Source organism: Sorex araneus, chromosome 3 (genome assembly GCF_027595985.1).
Source record: "Sorex araneus isolate mSorAra2 chromosome 3, mSorAra2.pri, whole genome shotgun sequence".
NCBI classification, from domain to species: Eukaryota; Metazoa; Chordata; class Mammalia; order Eulipotyphla; family Soricidae; genus Sorex; species Sorex araneus.
The window spans coordinates 69,369,813-69,391,765 of record NC_073304.1 but is presented as its reverse complement, the minus strand read 5'-3'; the positions used below and the strand labels follow the sequence as shown (position 1 = coordinate 69,391,765).

At 36.7% G+C, this 21,953-nt stretch overlaps 1 pseudogene; it reads left to right on the top strand.

Annotated features, from left to right (window-relative positions):
* The first annotated feature begins 17,869 nt into the window (after nt 1–17,869).
* Nucleotides 17,870–17,988, top strand: LOC129404060 (small nucleolar RNA SNORA53; annotated as a pseudogene).
* Nucleotides 17,989–21,953: the final 3,965 nt, after the last annotated feature.

Genomic DNA, 21,953 nt, shown 5'->3' with positions numbered 1-21,953 from the left:
GCCTGCTTTATTTGGGGAGACACCTGACAGTATCCTGGGGGCTGTTCCTGGGGGTTCTCAGGGATCATGTGGTGTCAGACCAGGAATCAGTCTAGAATTAGCTACATGCAAGGCGAGAATTTTAACCTCTATGTTATCTCTCTGCCCTCCTGCACTGCACTGTAGCATTGTCGTGCCGTTGTTCATCGATTTGCTTGAGCAGGCACCAGTAACGTCTTCATTGTGAGACTTGTTGCTACTGTTTGTGCCAAATTGAATATGCCACTGGTGGCTTGCCAGGCTCTGCCGGGCGGGTGGGATACTCTCAGTAGTTTGCCGGGCTCTCCGAGAGGGACAGAGGAATCTAACTCGGGTCAGCCTCGTGCAAGGTAAACACCCTACTCGCTGTGCTATGGCTCTAGTCCTTCTGACCTCCTAACCTATTTTACTGTGATTTTTTCGATACACTTTAATAGCTCTATTTTTGTCATATTCTGCGTTATATTCTACACTTCTCTTTCCTAAATCATATGTATCTGGGGCAAAGTCTCTGACAGAGTGCTGAAGAGGACCTTGTACCACTCATGGTGAAAAATAGGGCTTCACATAATTGAGGCATACTGTCTACTAATGAGCAGTATACTCAACCTTCAAAGATCATCTTTTACTACCTTTATAGGCTAGAATTGCAAGCAATACATCCCAACAATCTTTTGCTTTCTTTCAAAGTTTTATTTATCCTTCACTTAGAAGATAATGTTGCTAGTCATAGAATTTTAATTTGTCACTATTGTTCTTTAGACATTTCAAATATCTCATCCCGTTCTCACGTGTGCTGTGTCTTATCAAAAGTCACTGTATCATTTTATTTGATTTTCTGTAATCATTGTACTTTTCCTCTGGCTTCTTTCAAGATGTCACTTTTGGTTATCAGAAGTTAGATTATGTTATATTATATGTAGTCATTACCTTTGAAGGGGAAGCAGCTACCAAGGCAGTGACCAGAATGGGGCTTAGTCCATGAAAGGCATACACCCTAACCCTTTGAACTAGTGCCCCCAGCTCAGTAATTGCAGTTTTGAAAGTTACCACGTTGGGTACTTTTAAATCTTTCAAGATATAGGGTTAGATTCATGCGATTTTATTTTATAATTCCTTGACTGTTATTTATATAGATAGTCTCTATTTTCATTCTGCAATTTTAGTTATCTTTATGTTAGATGTTCTTAACTAGGCATAATAGATGCTCTGGCATTTGTTTATTTATGTACTTTCTATTGAGATCTTAATTTAGAGTATTTCTCTTGCCATGATTGTATAGTTGTTAATACTCTGCAATATGGAGTATTACTCATCTGTTCTTGAAACTTGCCTAATTTTTTCCCCCAAGTGTCTTTAGCATCTCAATTATAGTTTTTAAATTCCCTGTCTGGTAGTTAAAAAATCCGCATCATAACAGAGGCTTATTCTGATAATCTCTGTCCTTTGAGACATTTTTACTTATGCCTTAAAATGTTTTGCTGTGGTTTAAAACCAGATATATTTTGTCAGTAGTAGTGATAATATAAACCTTTATCATCAAAGTATATACTAATCTGGTTAGGAGATGGACAAGATTTAAGGTTTGCTACACCTAAATTTCTGTAACATTCTTGTTCAGGTCTCCATCTTAGCTGTGGTTTTTCCTAAGTATTCTTTGACAAAGAGTAAGCACATCTTGCAGCTCTTTTAGCTACAATATCTAATTATTCATCCTGGTGATTTAAATTTTAAAATATGAAGGGAAACCATTCTTAGTTATTATAATTAATAATGTGTCTTTCACTGGGTCTGTGTACCCTTATGACTTTTTAAGTATTCTGTGTTATCCCTTTTGTTTCTCTCTCACTTAAATGATCAATAAGAGTGCACACACATATACAGACTCTCTCTCTCTCTCTCTCTCACACACACACACACACAGACACACACACACACAGAGAAAAGGAATGTAGTTATTAAAGATGTGATAAAGCTGCTATGTCTTTAACCCTAAACTGTGAGCTGAGAAGAGGTACAGGTATTTTGGGAAGATTACTCTTCTTTTGTCATGCTGGAGCACCAAGGTTATCAATGCTTTTCCCTGAAAACACATTGGGCTCTTGGAGACAAGCCCATGAAAATATACAGGTATCCTGGGCCAGAGCAATAGTATAGCAGGTAGGGTGCTTGCCTTGCATACAACTTACTAGGTTCAATCTCTGGCATGCCATATGGTTCTCAAGCCCTTCCAGGAGTGATCCATGAGCATAGCCAGGTGTAGTCCAATATATATGGGTAACCATAAAACCACCCCATAGGAGACTCTTCTCTCCTCACTATAATTCATACTCAGTCTTCAGCGGTTAGTCAAAACTACCACTTAACAGGCTTTCTGACTTTTCCTGTGTTTCTCAATTTTGCAGTGATATTTATTATCCAATCATTTTGAAATGCATAAGAAAGTTGAAGATCTCTGGAAAGTATAAGGAATTTGATAGATTTTCACTTTACTTAATCTTTTTGTTGTTGCAAGGACAGGAGTGACAACTTCCAAATACTTTTTATGTGGGGAGTAAATCTGAAAGATTTTATGTAATTATATGTTTCTTTTATTTTTAAACAAATTATTAGACACTATATTAAGATGCCTGGATCTCTTCACCAGGGCCCCTTGGAGGGGGCGGGTTGAGTTTCCCTCCCTGCTCTGAGCAGAGGCCTGGCAATTAAAGACCTCTGGAACCCAGCCACAGCCATACTCAAAGCCCCTCTTCACACATTTTGTCAAGCCTCACGCATGAAGGAACCTGCAGAGGAACCCAGGTGTGCAGGACCCAGGGCTGAGATCTCCAAGGCTGTTGGATTGGGACTGGGCCTCTTCCCCCCCAGATTTCCATTTTCCAGTAGCTAGGCAGTCACACCCATAAATGACCCCCCAGCGCCTTGTAATCCCATCAATGGCCAGCATCCAGAGACTATAAAACCAAACTCTGGAAGTGCAGAGCCGCATTTGTGACCACGCTACATCTGATAGCCTAGTTCTCCCTCTTGGGGAAACTGGAAAGCCACCGAGAGTTTACTGCCTGTATGAGAAAGGCTGGCAAGCTCCCCATGGCATATCCATATGCCAAATACAGTAACAATGATGGGTCTCATTCCCCTGACCCTGAAGAGGCTCTAATGTGGCACCGTTGAGAATAATGAGTAAAGAGAGGCTGCTAAAATCTCAGGGCTAGGATAAATGGAGACATTACTGGGCCCGCTCTAGCAAATCATTGATCAATGCAATGACAGTAAATACATACCTCTCAGAGAGCCCTGCAAGCTATCAAGAGCATCCCGCCCACACAGGCAGATCTTGGCAAGCTACACATGGGATATTTGATATGCCAAAAACAGTAACAATCAGTCTCATTTCCCTGACCCTGAAAGAGACTCCAATCGTTGGGAAAGAAGAGTAAGGAGAGACTGCTAAAATCTCAGGGCTGAGAGGAATAGAGACCTTACTGGTGCCCATTCAATTAAGTCGACAAACAACAGGATGACGGGATGACATTGATACAGTAATACAGTGATATTAAGGGTCTCCTTTGCCTCAGAAAACTATTTTTTTTTATTCTCCACATTCAAAAGATGCACATGCATTAATTCTTTAAGTAAATTACATCACAAGAGAACTCACTGTGAGTCAAAATGCAAATATAAATGCATTTATTTGTTTTAGCCACACCTGACTGTGCTCAGGGCTTACTCCTTACTCAGTGCTCCAGTATCATTCTTAACAGAGCTTGGGTCTAAGTGGTGCCAGGGAATGGACTCATGGTTAACTGTGAGCAATGCAATCACTCTATCTCTTGTACCATCTTTCTGACCCTAAAGTTTAAATTTGGATCTATACTTAATTATTTTTTAAAGATAATATAGTTTTCCTTTACACCAGTGACTAAGAAGTTCATAGAATAATTAATTGATCCTTAAGGCTATTTCAAATCTTTCAGTAGATATTAACATGAAAATGTTCCATATTTCTGGTTATTTTTTGTTGCTGTTTTTTGCTTTTAATTGAATCACTGTGAGAACAGTTACAAAGCTTTCAGGATTAAGTCTCAGTCATACAATGATCAAATACCCATACCTTCACCAGTGCACATGTTCCACTATCAAGAACCCTAGTATACCACCCTCCCACTCCCCACCCTGCCTGTGTGGCAGATGATTTTCACTTTACTCTCTCTCTACTTTGATTACAAAGTAAACAGAAAAGACACTAATATTATTTGGAATTTCCCCCCCCCCAACAATCAGACCTGCCAAAAAGGCATCATTAGATCACTTGTTTTCTATTGCTGATAATAAAGAGCATATGATGTTGCATGGCATGAAAGCGGCTGTGTGGTTTTGGAATTCTGTTATTTTAGTAATTAAGTCCAGAGTTATTTCTGTCAGCAGCTGCTGTGTTCCAAGATTGGTTTGTATGCCTCAAGGACCATGGCTGTTAGGAGCAGAGGAGCTCTTTCTGAGCAGTATTTTGTATATCAGGAAAGGACACGTGGCCGCTTATGTGGCGGCACAGTTTGGAGAAATAGTCCCGGTCCCCACACACTGGAGCCATGTTAGTACAAGCTCAGTGTCACAGGGATTCCATCTGGAGAAGGCGGGGACTCCGCACCTTCTCCGTCTGTGACACATTGCTGTTGTTGGCCTGGTTTGGGGTCCTGAGCATTCTCCAGCTTGCGGTGCCCCCCAGCCAGGGTTCTTCACTGCTGAGTGTGGCAAGATGGTGCAAGGGGCAAGTTGAGGGAGTGACTCTTTAAGTTTTTATTTCTTAATCAGTGTACAAATACTATCAGTGGAAAAGTTCACTCAGCTATGTGTTTTTAAAATGACTTGTATTTTTTTTTCTCATACGAATAGATTTTTTTGATAGATGGTTCAGATCAGTAATTGTCAACATTTTCTGGCATGGCTTCTTCTAATGTTTACTTCTTATGCCCCGTCCTTTCCCTACCCCCCCCCCGTCCCCCTGTTCTAGCTTTTGGTCCAGTAATCTTGTGCCATAACTCCCATTTACTCAATTTTCACCTATGATCCCCTCAGAATATCCTGAGGCCCGACAGGGTACCACATGGTTGAGAAATATTTATCTAAACTCTAAAGGAGGTAGCTCTAAGATAGCCATATATGGCTATCTTAGATGATGATGATCTGATGATCCTGTCTTTAAACTTAGCATTTGTGTTTAATTCTTGATGGTCACAAGATAGGTGATATTTCTCAATCATTATACACGCATTTCAGGAAAAAAGAAAGAGAAAGACAGGGGTTTGGGTTGTTATCCTAGAAAAGCATAGAAAAGAGATTTTAAGAACAAATTTAAAGTAAAAATACTTGAGCTGGAAAGATAACATAGCTCTTCCCTTGCTTTCAGCTGACATGGCTTCAATCCCCAGTATGACATATGACCCCATGAACCCTGACAGGAGTGATCCCTGAGTGCAAAGCCAGAGGAAAGCCCTGAGCATCACTGGGTATAGCCCCCAATCCAAAGAAGAAATAGGTAAAAGGTTAAAATTACCTTTTGAAAACATTAAATTGACTATAAAAAAGCATGTGACTGTAAAATTGTAGATTGATTAAAGAATTTTTTTCAAGTTTGTGGTTTCATTTTATGTGTGCCATTTTCAAATAGTTAAAATTTCACTCAAAAGCACCCAGTGGGTCATAATATATAAATGCTTTATGAGTGCTATTCATTTCAAAAATAATGTTACTTATTTAATTTGTTTACTTAATATTTAATATTTATCTGAAATGAGTTTTTTAAAACCTATGAAAATTTGATGTTATTATTGTTTATCATAAGAAAAATCTCATTGAGTTATTCACTACTGGTAATAAATTTTCTAAAGCTTCTGGAAAATTTACATGGGAAATGTCTAAGCATTCTGCAAAGCAGCAAAGTTTCATAAACAAAGTTTTAATATTTATATCAAATTTTGGGGTATGATTATGAATACTTTATATAACTGAGGACTGGAGTGATAGCATAGCAGGTAGGACATTTGACTTGCACTCGTCCAACCAGGGTTCAATTCTTCCGCCCCTCTTGGAGAGGCTGGCAAGCTACCAAGAGTATCCCTCTCGCATGGCAAAACCTGGCAAGCTACCCGTGGCATATTTGATATGGCAAAAACAGTAACAACAAGTCTCACAATGGAGACGTTACTTGTCCTCACTTGAGCAAATCGATGAACAACGGGATGACAGTACAGTGACAGTGAAATTGAGATCAAATTGAATACCAATTACGATATATTTATCATATTATGTGTTACTGTTAATGTTGAAAAATAATGTTAATGTTATATTCAACTGTTAATGTTGAAAAATAGGGAATTAAAGACTTTTTATAAATGACAATTTTTTGAGATATTTGAAACTATGAAAAAAAAAAGTAATTTTAATGCACTATAAACTCGCTCCAAAATGTGTATGTTGTGTATGTGTGTGTGTGTTTACTAAATACAGAGTAAGATAGCACAAAATAATGGACCATGTTTCTATTACTGATTAAAAATAGTTTAAGAGAACAGAGACAATCAAGAAGCATCTGCATGATATTAAGGCTTTATAAACCTATGTGTTTATTTTTGAGCAATGAATACATAAAGCCTTGCTAATGACTAAAGAGGAGGAGGCCCATTTTAAGCAAAGATCAAGGTATTTTAGTTGTGAACATGGAAGTGGGTGGAATGGAAGAATATCCAGATACGGTAAACCTAGAAAGTGAAATAGAGCTCAGTGGAACTACTGACCAAAACTGTGACGGGCAGGATCCTTTGATATTAATGAAAATTCAAGCACATCAATAGTGCAAAATGAAAATCTTCTACACTCTGCTGTCCCCATTCACTACCAAATTTTGCTGACAAATGGCAAATGAAGATGAAAACAGAAAATAAATTCCATTTTTTCCATTTCCATGAAAATTCCATTAGAGGTATTGATTCCAAAAGAGTATTCCCCACTCACTCCCTACTGGGCTCAAATATTAACAACAACCACAAAAAATACCTAACTACTTTATGCCACTGTCACTGTCTCATAGTGATAGCAAAAGTAGAAGCAGAGATGGCACAGGAGGGAGCAAAAGTAGCACAAGTGAATCCAATATTTGCAAAGCTGTGACTCTGTAGACTCTCTCTTCAAAACTTGGGGCTTTTTGAGTACTTTTGTACTTTAGCCTTGATACATAGAACAGATGATGTTCTAACTAGAAGGAAATAAAAACAAAAGCAACAGGAAAGCCATATTTCTAAACTGCCAGTTATTTCATTTTATAGTGTATATTTTATAATAAAATGAGGTAGTATGTGTGAAGAAGCAGAAAAACAAGATCTAGTATTGTTATTTTTTGACTTACAAAAACCAACACAATGAAACAGGAGGCATTGGAAATCATAAGTCAGTGATTTTATGTAGCAATTATAAATATGTTCATGTGTTTCAACATTGAAACAAGGCTTGGTAAGCAGTGAATCTCTGCAGTTGATTGCAAAGTAACAGAAATTGTTAGAAATTCTAAATAACTGTAATGGATATAGGGCTATTTAGTATTTATATTACTGTATCTAAATTAGATTTTTAAAAGACTTTATATTTTAGTAACATTGTTTATATATTAGACAAATTTTTTATAAAATTATATTGTAAGGCATTTTGTAGCTAGAGATTCTAGGATATTATTTCTTTCTCTTTCTTGGTATCAATGATATTTTTCCTCTTTGGCCTTACCAGTCTTTGAAATGTTAGTAATTGCCTTTCCAAAGGATACTTATAAAGATTTTTTCCACTTTTTATTTTCTATTTCATTGACTTCTGCTTCTTCTTATTTTCATCTTTTGTTACTTTGACTTAAATTTACACTTGATTTCTTAAGTAGAGCATTTTATCATTAATTTTTAATCTTTAATTTCCAGATATATTAACTTAAAGTTATACAAATGATTCTCATTGGTGTTTTTAGCGTATCGTATCTAGTTTGATGTATTCGTTTTATAATTTCTATAAAGAGCATTAAGGTTTATATGTTTTATTTTACTAGTTCCATTCTATAGTGAAATATAGACTATACCTTACTTAAATTTGTCGGTGGGGAGAGTTTGGGCACCTTGGGCAGATAACTACTCCTGGTTCCGTGCTCAGCAGTAAACCCCAGTAGGGCTCAAAGGACATATGCAGTGCTGGAATCTAGCCAGGGTCAGCTGCATTATGTCTTACCACTTGCACCATCACTTTGGCCCTTAATTTTGTATTTTCAACTTTTTAAGTAATTACAAAAACATTACACCACATGCATATTTTGATTAGTAAATCACTTAAAATATCTAGTGAAGTTCTAGAAAGAGTAGAAAGGGTTAGAGCTTATGCTTTGATGAAGAAATGCTTTGATGATTAAATGCTTTTTAGTACCACCACGTTCCTAGAGCACTGCTAGGAGCTAATCCTGAGCACCAGCAGTAGCATTGAATCACTGCCAGATGTGGTCCAAATATCAAAACTGAACCAAACCAAACTTACATGGGGCCAAAAACCCTCCCGATAATTTATTATTATTTGCTTCAGAAATTGAAGTTCGATCACTTGTCATTTATTATAATCAACATAATAGATATTCCAAAATAATTAATAAAAAAGAACGGCTGGGTCTGCAGTATCCTTGGCCTCTCCAGGTGTGATCCCTGAGAGCAAAGCCAGGAGTAAACCTAGAACACAGCAAGCTGTGGCCCCTAAAAAACAAACAAACAAACAAACAAAAACCAGAGAAAAAAAAATTTTGACTGGGTGTGGGGTTAATTGCAAGAAACAAAGCTGAGGAGCACTGCATTCTCCACCCTTCTCATAGAACCACCTCGAAGTTGTCAAAACTTACAGTAACATCCCACCTCTCACCCTGGCTGCTGAGCACTGTTTAGGAGTCACAGACACAAAGAATACATCTCAACTCTGAAAGAAGAAAATCTTGTCTTTGGCTACAATAAGGATAGAGCTAGTGAGGGTCATGTTGAGCAACACTTGTTCAAAGGAGAAAGACAACTATCAGATGATTTCACTTAATTGTTGTTACTTGTAGTATCTCTCCAGACCCTGGAATGGGCTTTCTGATATGTTTGTTTTGTTTTGTTTCTTTTTGCTAGTGTATGAAGGATTAATTTACTGTTTAAAGTAAAATATGGAAACTAAAGATATAATGTGACAAATAGTTGCTGAAAGTCAAGGGATGCTTATGTAGGTGTCAGAAGAGAGGGCTACAGCTGCAGCAGGGCTTCTGTGCAGGTGTGTCTCTGTGCTTCTGGGTGCTCTTCTGTGTTCTGCTCCACATATTTGAAGAGGTCTTACTGTGGTTGTTCCAACTCCGCCTCAATAAAATGCTCTTTGTATTATTGTAGCTGAATCTTGCCTCTATAATAATGCCTATATATGAAAGCAAGCATGTCTTTAGAAGGATAAATGGGAAGTCACAGATCTAGAACAATAATCAACTTGAATTCATGCTGCTAGTACAGGTATGGATTTTAATCTAAATGCATGCAGGGAAATGCTTTCAGGCATGTTTTCTCAGTGGGGAAGAGTGGAGAACATATGCACAATAGCAGACACCAAAAACTAGCCTCTGGCTGGTCTAGGAGATAAAGTAATAGGAAACCTGGGTTTTAAACTGAATGTGCTAAATTCCATCTGGACTTGTGTTTCAGATACACACACTATTTTAAGAGGAGGGTTCAAAGTCAAAGAAATGAAACAAATAAATTAGAAAGCTGCTTTTTGTATTCTCCTTTCACTATAATACCTGATAATTAATATCCCAAACACTCCGTTGGCCTTAAATTAAAACGTTCATTTTGAGTAATTAAACTCATCTATAAACATGTTTTAAAAGATTTTAATAAATAAAAGAGTGAAAATTAAAGCTTGCTGTATTAAAATTTTACTCTCTTGCTCCTGATTGTTTCTTCACTATGAAGACTAGCTGCAGATCTTTGTCAATATTACCTAAAAATATATACATATACATTGTTACAAATTTTTGTGTATTTATGTATGTCTAAAACAAACAACTCTGGACATTTTCAAAGAAGCAACTAATGAATTTTTTTCTTTCTTGTACATCAAGAAAAGCAGAAATGAAACTGGGATATTGCTTAGTGGTGGGGTACAAAAATCTCAGCTACATAAGTCCTTAATGTTGAATCCTTGGCACTTCAAAAATAAAAAAATATGTTGCTTAAAACATAAACCGCATATATGCATAAGCAACTTAATCTTAATTAGTATAATATTTAATGCAATTTTATTTTCATCTATATAAATATAAATATTCATCATGTGTTTACTATTAAAATTTTCATAAATATCTTTTCTGTACCGTTTTAATGGTCAAATTGTTAAATATTTTAAAGATATATGAATAATATTTTGTTCATATTAAAATTTTGTTTTAGATATCCTGGTTCTGCATGTTAAAATATACTATAAAATGTCTTTGGCAAACAAAAATTTAGATTATTTGTTAAAATTAAGTCTTTGAAATAAATCATAGGAGACCAGGAACTCGAAGGGTCGGAATACTTGTGGCCTGCAGGAGTCTACAGTTCAATCTCTGCCACCACAGAGCACATGTGCTCTACCAGGCAAGTCCTGGTGGTTTCTGACCTATGCCGAGGTGACACTGGTAACGCCCAGCAATGCCGGGCCCCAAAGGAACATCTTCATTGTACCCTAGCATCTAAACTGCTGTTCACACAATCAACCCAAAACTGGGAAAGGGTCTCTGAGCACAGTTTCTGAGGCACCTCCCCCAAATTTATTAGACTATTCATGTGACAATAATTTAATGTTTCAGTTAAAAATATTGTTAGAAGTTCAAGTGTTGGAGTTAGTATAAATATCTTAAATCACATGCCCTACAGTGGGATGCTCTCTTTAGCATTTAATCAGTTCTAAAGAGAACAGCTCCAGATCTGTTAATGTGAGGTTAATGATGATAAGCACAGGTGCTAACTAATGAATGTACACATTTTATTTTAAAAGGCTATGTATCCCAATTATTTAATAGTCATTATGGTCCTCAGAAGGACTTGTGATGTCTAATATACAATAAATAGGTGTACATAAATATTATAGGCTTTATAAGTGTCATTTTTAGATAAAATTACTGTAATTTTGTAGAGTTTGGAATAGTGATAAACTAGTAGATTTGACAAATCCATTAGAAAGACAACCAAAGCTTTGTGAATCATGGTTTCATTTGTTTTTATTTATTTAAGTATCAATATAGTGACTTTAGTCAAATTCTGTCTTCATTCTCCTCTTTAGACTTAATCAGTAGAGGTATTGGAATAGTATAGAAGGTCTAAACTATAGAAGGCTTCACAATAAATAATAACTATTTACATATGAAAGTAACAATTTATCTCATGGTACTATTATATTTTTTTGTTTTAAATAAATACTTATAACTGGTTGTGAAACTGAGAGTTTTCTTTCTGTAGTTTCTGTGGCTCTGAGTCAAATTTTGATAAATTTAAGTAACTTTGGGTCAAGCCTACTTCTTTGGAGAATTAGCATGAAATATGGATTTTATTTTTATCAATGTTGCCATAGCATTTTTCTTTAAAAAAAGTATTACAAAGACTATTTTTACTGCAAAATTCTGCTTGCAACAAATATTTTCTAAATTTTCACTTCTAAAATGATTTCCTTTTTCCTGCCTTTAACTCTTCCACAAAAATTAGAGTGAACTGTCAGAAGCAAATCCACTACTAAGACAACCAAAACTTTGTGAAATATTCCTCAGCGGTATGATATGATAACTTACATTGTCAGCACCATCTTTTTATTTCTCACAGACCCCTGCGCTTGGGAGAAATAAAATGGTCTGCATCATTAATTTCTATGCCCAAATAAAGAGCTTCTCAGCAGGTTGCACATGAGCTATTTAAACAGGCTTGTTGGTAAGACAGTCATTAATTATCTAAAAATGAATCTTAAGAATGTGAAAATTACATTCATGAGAGTGCATATCCTCTGAGAGGGGCTAGCTAATAGTTGGACAATGATGTACTGACGTCTAGAAAACTGAGTGCTGTTTCACAGTCAGGAACTTTAGGCTATCAGTTGAATGTTTGAGACAATCTTTGAGCAAAAAAAGTGGCATGCATATAAAAGTATTTCATTTCTCTCTAACCAAGATCGAATTGCGATTCTCTCTTTTTCTTTTTTTTCTCTTTCCCTATAATATGTTTGTGGGTATGTGTATCTATGTAATGTATATATCATTATATATGTACAAGATTTAAAGGAATAGAAAAACAAACACTGTTAATTAATTTGACTTTTATGGACAGTACTTTCTTTTTTTATTATTATTATTATTTTTTATTGAATCACCAAGTGGAGGGTTACAAAGTTCTCAAGATTATGTCAGTTATACAATATTCAAACACCCCTCCCTTCACCAGTGCCCATCTTCCATCCCCAACCCCCCCAGTATATCTGCCGCCCCCTCCCACCTCCCTAGTCCCCACCCTTGTACGTGATAAGTTTCACTTCATTTGCGCTTATCTCGATTACATTCCATGTTTCAACACACAACTCATTACCGTTGCTGGGGTTTCCCCCCAAAAAGAAAAAGACTCCTATTGCCAATGAGGCATTTGATAATTCTCCATTACTAAGCATATAGAGATATTAAGTCCTGCTGTTTGTTACATAACTTTTCTTTTTCCCCCTTGCCCCGCGCCACCGAGTTCACGCCTGTTTAGTAATCGCCACGCTGTCTGACAAAGGGAAAAAAACCGAAGAGAATGGTTATTTCCCGTCATCAGCCGGCGTGGGGCTCTGGCTTAGTTGATAGTCTAGTAGAGTGTCTGCAAGCAGTTTCTGGAACCAAAGCTCTTGCGCTGATATTGGCTCCGGCTCAAGATACCACCAGCGTCCCGCTGGTCCATGTACCTAATTTTTCCCCTTATTTCCCATTCCCACGCCACCTGGTCTGTTTGTTTAATGGACATCACACTATGTTTGACACCACGCCACGTTTCTTCCCGAGAAAGAAGGATATTTCTTCTCAGCCGGCGTGGGGATATAGCTTAGTTCAGTCTAGAGAGATGGCTACCATTTTGATTGCCTTCAATATTTCAACAAAATACTTACTATTCTTGTTAGGATCACCCACAAAAGTCCGACCCATTAAGAAGGAACCATTACATACTGCTGATACTAAGATTACATTAGGTCGCGCGGCCACTACCGCGGCCGCGCGGTTCTGGGTTTCTGTCTAAAGTCCAGGGAAAAAGTTGAAGGAGAGAGAGAGAGATTTCCGCACGGGGGACCTGGCGGAAACTCTCAAGTCACATACTGCAGGTTGCTGGTGGGCTGCCGGTGTCCCAAGCAGCTCCATCCTCTTCGTCAGTCATTCTGGGGGTGCGGGCTCGGAGAAATGGGAAAGCCCACGTGGCTGCACTCTCTTTAAGTGTCCGATGTGGGCGGAGACCGGTACTTCCCCGCCCTCGATCCCCCGCCAGCCGCGCCGCGCACTTGGGTGCGTCTCTCCATTTTGTGCTCAGAAGTGGGGTAGATGCTGTGCTGTGCCCAGAGGTTGAGGGGAAGAGAGATAGATTAAAGAAAAAAAAAAAGAGAAACGCCAGGCCCCCGCTCGGGGGACCTGGCGGAAACTCTCAAGTCACATACTGCAGGTTGCTGGTGGGCTGCCGGTGTCCCAAGCAGCTCCATCCTCTTCGTCAGTCATTCTGGGGGTGCGGGCGCGGAGAAATGGGGTATGGACAGTACTTTCATCTTTAAAAATAATCTAGATATTCAGTGTTTAATTATCCTCCTTTTATTACCAATTATTATATCACTGTCTTCCCATTGCTCACTGATTTGCTTGAGCAGGCACCAGTAATGTCTCTATTGTGAGACTTGTTACTATTTTTGGCTCGAATATGCCATGGGTAGCTTGCCAGGCTCTAGAGCGATACCACAGCGGGTAGGGCATTTGCTTTGCACTCAGCAGACCCGGGTTCAATTCCTCCATCCCTCTCAAAGAGCCCGGCAAGCTACCAAGAGTATCACGCCCACACAGCAGAGCCTGGCAAGCTACCCGTGGCATATTTGATATGCCAAAAACAGTAATAACAAGTCTCACAATGGAGATGTTACTGGTGCCTGCTCAAGCAAATCGCTGAAAAATGGTATGAAAGTGCTACAGTGCAATCTAATACTGAAAAGCATCATATGAATTTAATAAAATTCCCATTTAAGTAACAAAAGTAAAAAAAGAAAGTTATAGATACTTATTACAGCTTGGTCTCAGTAATCAGGTCCCTCAAATCTTTGTTTTTATACCATTTATTGATACTTGATATCAACTTGTTTCTAGAAGCCTGAGATAAAGGTCATTTAGAACTGGGAGGTCCATGTTTGTTAATCTTTTATGTTCAGAAAATGATTGATTCTAGGAAGTGAATATTTCTAATCTTCTGGTTAAAATGACAATACTCTAAAGAGAGTGTTAGGAGATGATTTTTTTTAAGAAACCAACTAAGCTCTGAGGTTCCTTTAAAAAACAAACAAAAACTACAAAAAGCCAAAAGAATCTTTTTTACACTACTAGAAGTAATCAGAATTTCTTTGGAAAACTTTTCTAGTTAGAACCCAAAACTGTTTATAAAGTTTATAAAGTAGCTTGTCAACTTTCTACTAAATGTTTATTTAATCATTCTTTATTTTAATTTCTCTGACAGAAGCCTTGTAAAAAATATACAGTTGTAATGAATATTTCATAAAGATATGATTTATTGGAACTTCTCTGCCTTTGCTTCAAAAATTATCCATCCTTCAGAAAGCAAATACATAAAAACTACCTGCTGGTTTAGTAACTAAACCAAAACCCCTGAAGACAATCCCAGTTTTCATAATAACTTCTGGGCTTTACAGACCGTGGAGAAGATAGTCAATGTTCTATTAATATTTTAGCTAGCAAAGGAATATAGTTCTAAGCTTACCACATGTGGTTATCAAAACTGTCAAGTCTACCACTGAAAAATTATTAATGATATAATATTTATAAACACGGTATCTTTTTAAAAGAAAATAAAATTGATTTAAGATCTGAAAGTAAAGAAACTGCTTATAAGAGTTGTTTATGTTTCTTTACTAATACCAATTTCCCAGTAAATATTCTGTGGTTACTTCTCTACCACTGGTATTAATTTTTATATATGATACATATACATGTATATATACACCTATATATTCCACTCTTTTATGAGTAGAGTTTCCTCTTAAAAAGCACCTTTTATTTTAGTACAAATGTATATTGTCTATTATCTGCAATATATCTAAACATAATTCATCACCGTCAATAATAATTTACAGAATATCCAACTAGATGAATGTCTTAAACAACATTGTAGCACTATAGCACTGTTGTCCTACTGTTCATCGACATGCTCGAGTGGGTACCAGTAATGTCTCCATTGTGAGACTTGTTATTGTTTCTGGCATATCGAATTTGCCACAGGTAGCTTTCCAGGCTCTGCCGTGCAGGTGTGATACACTCGGTAGCTTGCCAGGCTTTCCGAGAGGGATGGAGAAATTGAAACCGGGTCAGCCTCGTGCAAGGCAAACACATTATCTTTAGCAAATAAAGATAAATAACTGTAATGTCATTCATCTTTAATATACCTACTCATTTGATATTTGACTTATTCTTGAGTATGCCTCACTTTTAACAAAATGTGATCATAGATTAGTTTTATAATTGACTATTGGTGCTTATAATATTTGCCCTGCTCTAAATATGTACGAACATATATAATTTTCTAAAAATATTCTGCTGGAGTTAGCTAACTAGTCGATAGACATACTAAGTTACATAATTAGTTATTTTGTTCTAAAACAGAGACCTATGTATGGTATAACTTTAGAGCTCCAATATTTCTATAGAATCCTGATTTTTTTTCCTTACTTTTTTTAAATTTATTTTTTAATTAGTGAGTCACAGTGAGGGTACAGTTACAGATTCACACATTTTCGTGCTTGTTTTTACCTCATGCAATGTTTGAGAGCCTATCCCTCCACCTGTGTCCATTCTCCACCACCAGTGAACCCAGTATCCCTCCCATCCCCTCAATCTCATCCCCCCAACCCCACCCCGCCTCTGTGGTGGGGCATTTCAATTTGATATCTCTCTTTCCTTTTGGGTGTTGTGGTTTTCAATAGGGGTATTGAGTGGTCATCCTGTTCAGTCTCTAATCTACTTTCAGCACGCATCTCCCTTCCCAAGCAGGATCTCCAATCACATATTACTTGGTGTTCCCCTCTCTATCTGGGATGACTTTCCCCCAGCGTGTGAGGCCAGCTTCCAACCTATGGAGCCAACCTGGTATTATATACTACCATTATTGGGTATTAGTCTCCTACTCTGTTGTTCTATATTCCACAGATGAGTGCAATCTTTCTATGAATAGAATCCTGAATTTAAATATTATCAAATAAGTGTTGTTTATATTTGTTACTTTAAGAATTCTACTACGGTTTTTTTGGGCTGGAGCAATAGCACAGCAGGTAGGGCATTTGCCTTGCACGCGGCTGACCCGTGTTGTGATTCCCAGCATCCCATATGGTCCCCTGAGCACCGCCAGGAATGATTCCTGAGTGCATGAGCCAGGAGTAACCTCTGTGCATCGCCGGGTGCTACCCAAAAAGAAAAAAAAAAAGACTCAAGTCCCAATATTGATCTTTCATGCAGCTGCTAGTGCAGCCTCTCGACCTCATATCTCTTCATTCTCAGCAATGGAAAATAAATTATCAAATGCTTTCTTTTCAGCAGGTCAACTTTAGGGGGGAGAAACTCCAAATCAATAATAGTGAATTTTTTGTTGAAATATTGAATGTAATCAAAGTGAAAGTAAAGTGAAGTTTACCAGTTACACATGCGGGGTGGGGGTCTGGGGAGGTGGGAGATGGGGGGGAGGTATACTGTGATTCTTGGTGGTGGAATATGTGCACTGGTGAAGGATGGGTGTTTGAGCATTGTATAACTGAGACTTAAACCTGAAAGCTTTGTAACTTTCCACATGGTGATTCAATAAAAGAATAAATAAATAAATTAATTAATTAATTGAAAAAAGAATTCTACTATGGTTTTCTAAAAATAATGCTTTACAGCATGCTAAGTAACATTACTTAAAAGCACAAAAGTGGGAGAAAAACCCTGGACTTTAAAAACTTTTGCTAATTTTTTCTGGAATAAAATATGCTAAAATTCTATTTCCTTTCAAGTGGTTCCCAAAGTTTAGTATGTTGGTAATATTTTTAAATACAGATTTTAAGACCTTGTACCCCAGATATTTGGATTCATTGGTCTACAGTATAACTCTCAGGAGATGTAAAGCAAGTAAGATATTTGCCTTGAACTGGGCAAACTCAGGCCTATGGCAATGCCTCACATGTTTCCCAAACCCAACCCAGAGTGATCCCTGAGTGCAGAGCCAAGAGTAAGCTCTGAGCAGTCAGGTGTGACCAAAAAACAAACAAGACAAAAGCATTTACACTTCTAAAAATTCTTGTGATACTGGTATTGCTGATCCAGGGACTTATTTTAAGCAGTGTTGTCTTTACAGACATTATGTATGAACAACCATGAGAAAGCATTGTAACTGACACTACAAGAAAAGAAAGATTCTTAAAAGGAAAAAAAACAAGACTTTGTTTTTTTATATTTTTGTAATATTCCTAGAATTATTAATTAATATTGTCCATGTTATAAATAGCATTGGTTTAGACATGCTGGTTTAATGCATGTCATATTACTAACATAAAATCAGAAAAATGACCTGCATATTAGACTTAGTTTCTGATTGAAATGACATGCAATTATGCTTCCATTCTTGACTATAAGGACACGACTGATATGTGGACACTAATAATGAAAATTTCTAAGTTAAGCAAGTTTCCTATATTCTACAGAAAAATTATATAATATAAAAGAAATAGAATTTTGGAATAAATTCTATTCATTTATTAATAGAATAAATGCTAAGCTACCTCTTTATTGAATACTAATCTGTATAAGTTTCAATTTTGTCACTGAAGACTGTTTCTATTTTTTAGGAAATGCCTTACAGTTTTAATAACTTGGATAGTCATTTATGGTTACATTTTGAGAAATAAATTTCAGCATATGACCAAGTTTTTGCAACATTCCCTCTGCTTTTTATGGTTCCAGTACTGTTCACTTTAAGGTCATTTAAATTAGGCTGATTTAATTTCCTAGGCAGATTAAATTTTCTAGACCTATAGTTTTTTTTTTTTTAAAAATCAGGAAATGAACAAAGTTTCATTAGAATTTTTTTCAGTATATAGATATTTTTGTTTAATCATTTAAACCAAATATGGTGAGGTATGATGAAAATTATGTTTTTGGTGGGATTTTTTAAAATTAAAGTTGAGCATCAAAAGCATGAAAAGGAAAACATTGAAAACAAAATATTGCATTCAGTATGTAAAATGGGTATTGTAAAAACAAATGCCAATCCAACAATTAAACCCACACTGTAGAGATTGCCTTCACAGGTGGAGGGATTTTTCCATTACTGAAGATGCTCCATACTTGACCTCTTTGCAAAATCTACCACCATAGGGTATAGCTAATGTCAGTGCTGTGTAGTTGTGAGAAAAACACTAGTACCTATTCATGGATGACCAACTCATTCTCAGCCACAGCAGGCTTCTAAAAGCTATTAGGGTTTCTACTGACCAAGGGATCACTTAAATTTCCAAGAAAGAGCTCCTTAATGGGTCACTTCTCTAGTTATGTATAATATCTTTTGAGCTCCACCTCAGTTACTTAGGTTTTTCTTTTTCTTTTTTTTATCAAGTTGAAGGTTCACACTTTTCAATTGCCTAGTGATAAAATTTTATATTAAACTGGAAAAGAAAATTGTAATACATCAATTTAGTCATTCATAACTCAACATAAGACTGGAGATAAATGATGATTTATTTCTACTATGAAACAAATCTAGGCTGATATATTTTCTTTCATTTATTCATATACTCACTTGATCAGCCTTAGTCTCATTTGTACCAAATTTCTGCTACTGTTCTATGTTATCTTTCAGTATACATCGATGAATAGGACTGTTGGATAATGTACTTCTTAACATCAATTAACAAGTGATGGCCTGGGTCAAAAGAGACAATTGTAAATTCTTGGCTTATTTTATAGTTAGGCAGGGACATGTGCATAATTCTGGCTATCTGGTAATGATCAGAAAAGATTAAGGCTTCATTTGAACTAGAACACTTAACTGGTATTACAAAACTCATCAAATTATTTCTGTTGTCATTAAAACAAATTATTCTTTGAAATACATTTTTGAAATGGCTAAATTAGATCTTTGATCTTTCCATTTGCAAATCGTGTCTCTGGAAATACTTTACTCTTGGTGTGTATTGCAAAAGATCAGACTTTGATATGGCGCAGCACCCAAACTGTCGAAGAGTTTAGACCCTGCAGTGAAGTGAGAAGCAAATGCATAGATATTGCTTTGTCCTGGGTCTGAAGAGATATTATGGGTGTTCAGGCACTTACTCTGCATTCAACCAATGCTGCTGCAGTATAGTGCTACATATGATCCCTAAAAATCTCCCTGAACTCCACTGGGTGTGGCCTGATTTCCTCCAAACCCCCCCACACCACCCCAAAATGAAAGAAAAACGTTTATTGCCCATAATTTTCTGATAACCTGAGTAGAATAATAGTTGATCTTGTTGTTTTACATGTAACCTTTTTTCTATTCTCTCTTTTACTGATAAAAAAATTTCTTGAGTTGGTATCTCCATCTTTCCCTCCCTTCTAAAATAGAAGGTGGATAACAATCTTTAATGCTTCACTTGACTGTACTATATTCTAAGAAAATGATAAAAGGAACAATGTTTCCAATATTATATACTAACTATAGAAACTAATACAAAATTTTCAGGAACAATATAAAAATGTTATAACGTAAATCAGTTTTATGTAGCACTGTAGCACTGCCCTCCCAGTTGTTCATTGGTCTGCTCTAGCGGGCAACAGTAATGTCTCCATTGTGAGACTTGTTACTGTTTTGGCAAATTGAATACAACACGGGTAGCTTGTCAGGCTCTACTGTGTGGGCAAGATACTCTCATTAGCTTGCCGGGCTCTTCCAGAGGGGTGAAGGAATCAAATCCAGGTTGGCTGTGTGCAAGGCAAACACCCTACCCACTGTGCTATCACTCCAGCCCAGAATGGCTCTTTTAGAGTCAAAGGACACGTTGAAGGACGGAAGAATCAAACTCTGGTCAGCCACGTGCAAGACAAACGCCCTACTTGCTATACTATGGCTCCAGCCTGATTTTTATGTACATGCCTTTTTTTTTTTAATTGACTCATATGAGATATACAGTTGCAAAGTTGTTCATGATTGGGTTTCAGTTATACAATGTTCTATCACCCATCCCTTCACAGTGTACATTTCCCACCACCAATGTCCTAAGTTTCCCTACTGCTCGTATGAATGTGCTCTTAACTTATAGTTAAGTATTATGGCACTTGGTCTGGCCCATTTCGATGCCAGTGTAGCTCACAGTTTGCCCTGGGTCCATTTAGTCCCTCGTTGGGACCCTGCTTTTGGGGTGCTAGGAATTAAGGGCAACTGAGTCAATAGAGCAGATGCCCAGAAGAAAATATTATTCAGAGTCAATTAACTCCCAAGTTACAGAAGCATAATATTAAGTGTCTTCCTGTGTTCATACAGAAAGGGCATTGCTTTAAGGTATACTATATAAAAGACATAACTTACAATACAAGCTCAGTGTCTTTAGAAGGATCTTATCTTGCAAGCTAACAGACTCTGATTAGGGAAAAGGTGATTAACTGGTTGGGAGGAGGGCACAGAGAGGAGTTTACAGCTAAACAAAGGAATGGGAGTGATTTAGGAGCACTGTGATGGGTGTAACATGATAAAACTAAGTCCTCTGTGGCAAGGCTGGAAGGATAAACCCAATGTTATTCTACACTCAGGCACTCAGCTTGTTTCCAGATTCTGGCTATTATGAATAGTGCTACAATGAACATAGAAGTTTACATGATTTTTCTGATGTGTGTTTTTGGATCCTCTGGGGTATATTCCCAGAAGTGGTATTGCTGGATCATATAGAAGCACAATTTCTCTTGAGAAATGCCCATATTGTTTTTCAAAAAGGCTGGACAGTCTATGCCATAATTTTAAAAGTGATAAAATGAAGGTGAAAATTAAAATATAGTCAATAGTATGATAAAATAGAAAACCATGTATAAATATTTAGAGTATATATTTATATACAAAACATATAAAATTGTAATTATACTTGCTGAATTAAAAGCATCTGCAATTCAAAGCAAGATTTAAATAAATGCAAATATAACTGCTATTGCTTTTTCTGAAAATTCCTCAGTGGCTTTCTATTTTGTACAATATAAGAACCAAAAATCGAACAAGGATTAAAAGCTTTAGAATGATACAGAAAGTCTTTATTTTTCTAACTTATTCTCACACTATTGTAGTCTCACTAGTTTTTCATTTCAGTATTATTTTTTAGTTGAATATATTATAGTTATGTAAATAAGAAATAATAGGCTCCTAAATTTGGTTAATTTGTTACATAGACTCCTAAATTTGGTTATTTAGATTATCAATTTGGTTAAGAAAAAAGATATATATGATATTTAATTTTTGCCTAATTGTTTTCTTTAGGGCTGGAGTGATAGCACAGTGGTAGGGCATTCGCCTTTCACGCAGCCGACCCGTGTTCAATTCCTCCGCCTCTCTCAGAGAGCACGGCAAGCTACCGAGAGTATCGTGCCTGCATGGCAGAGCCTG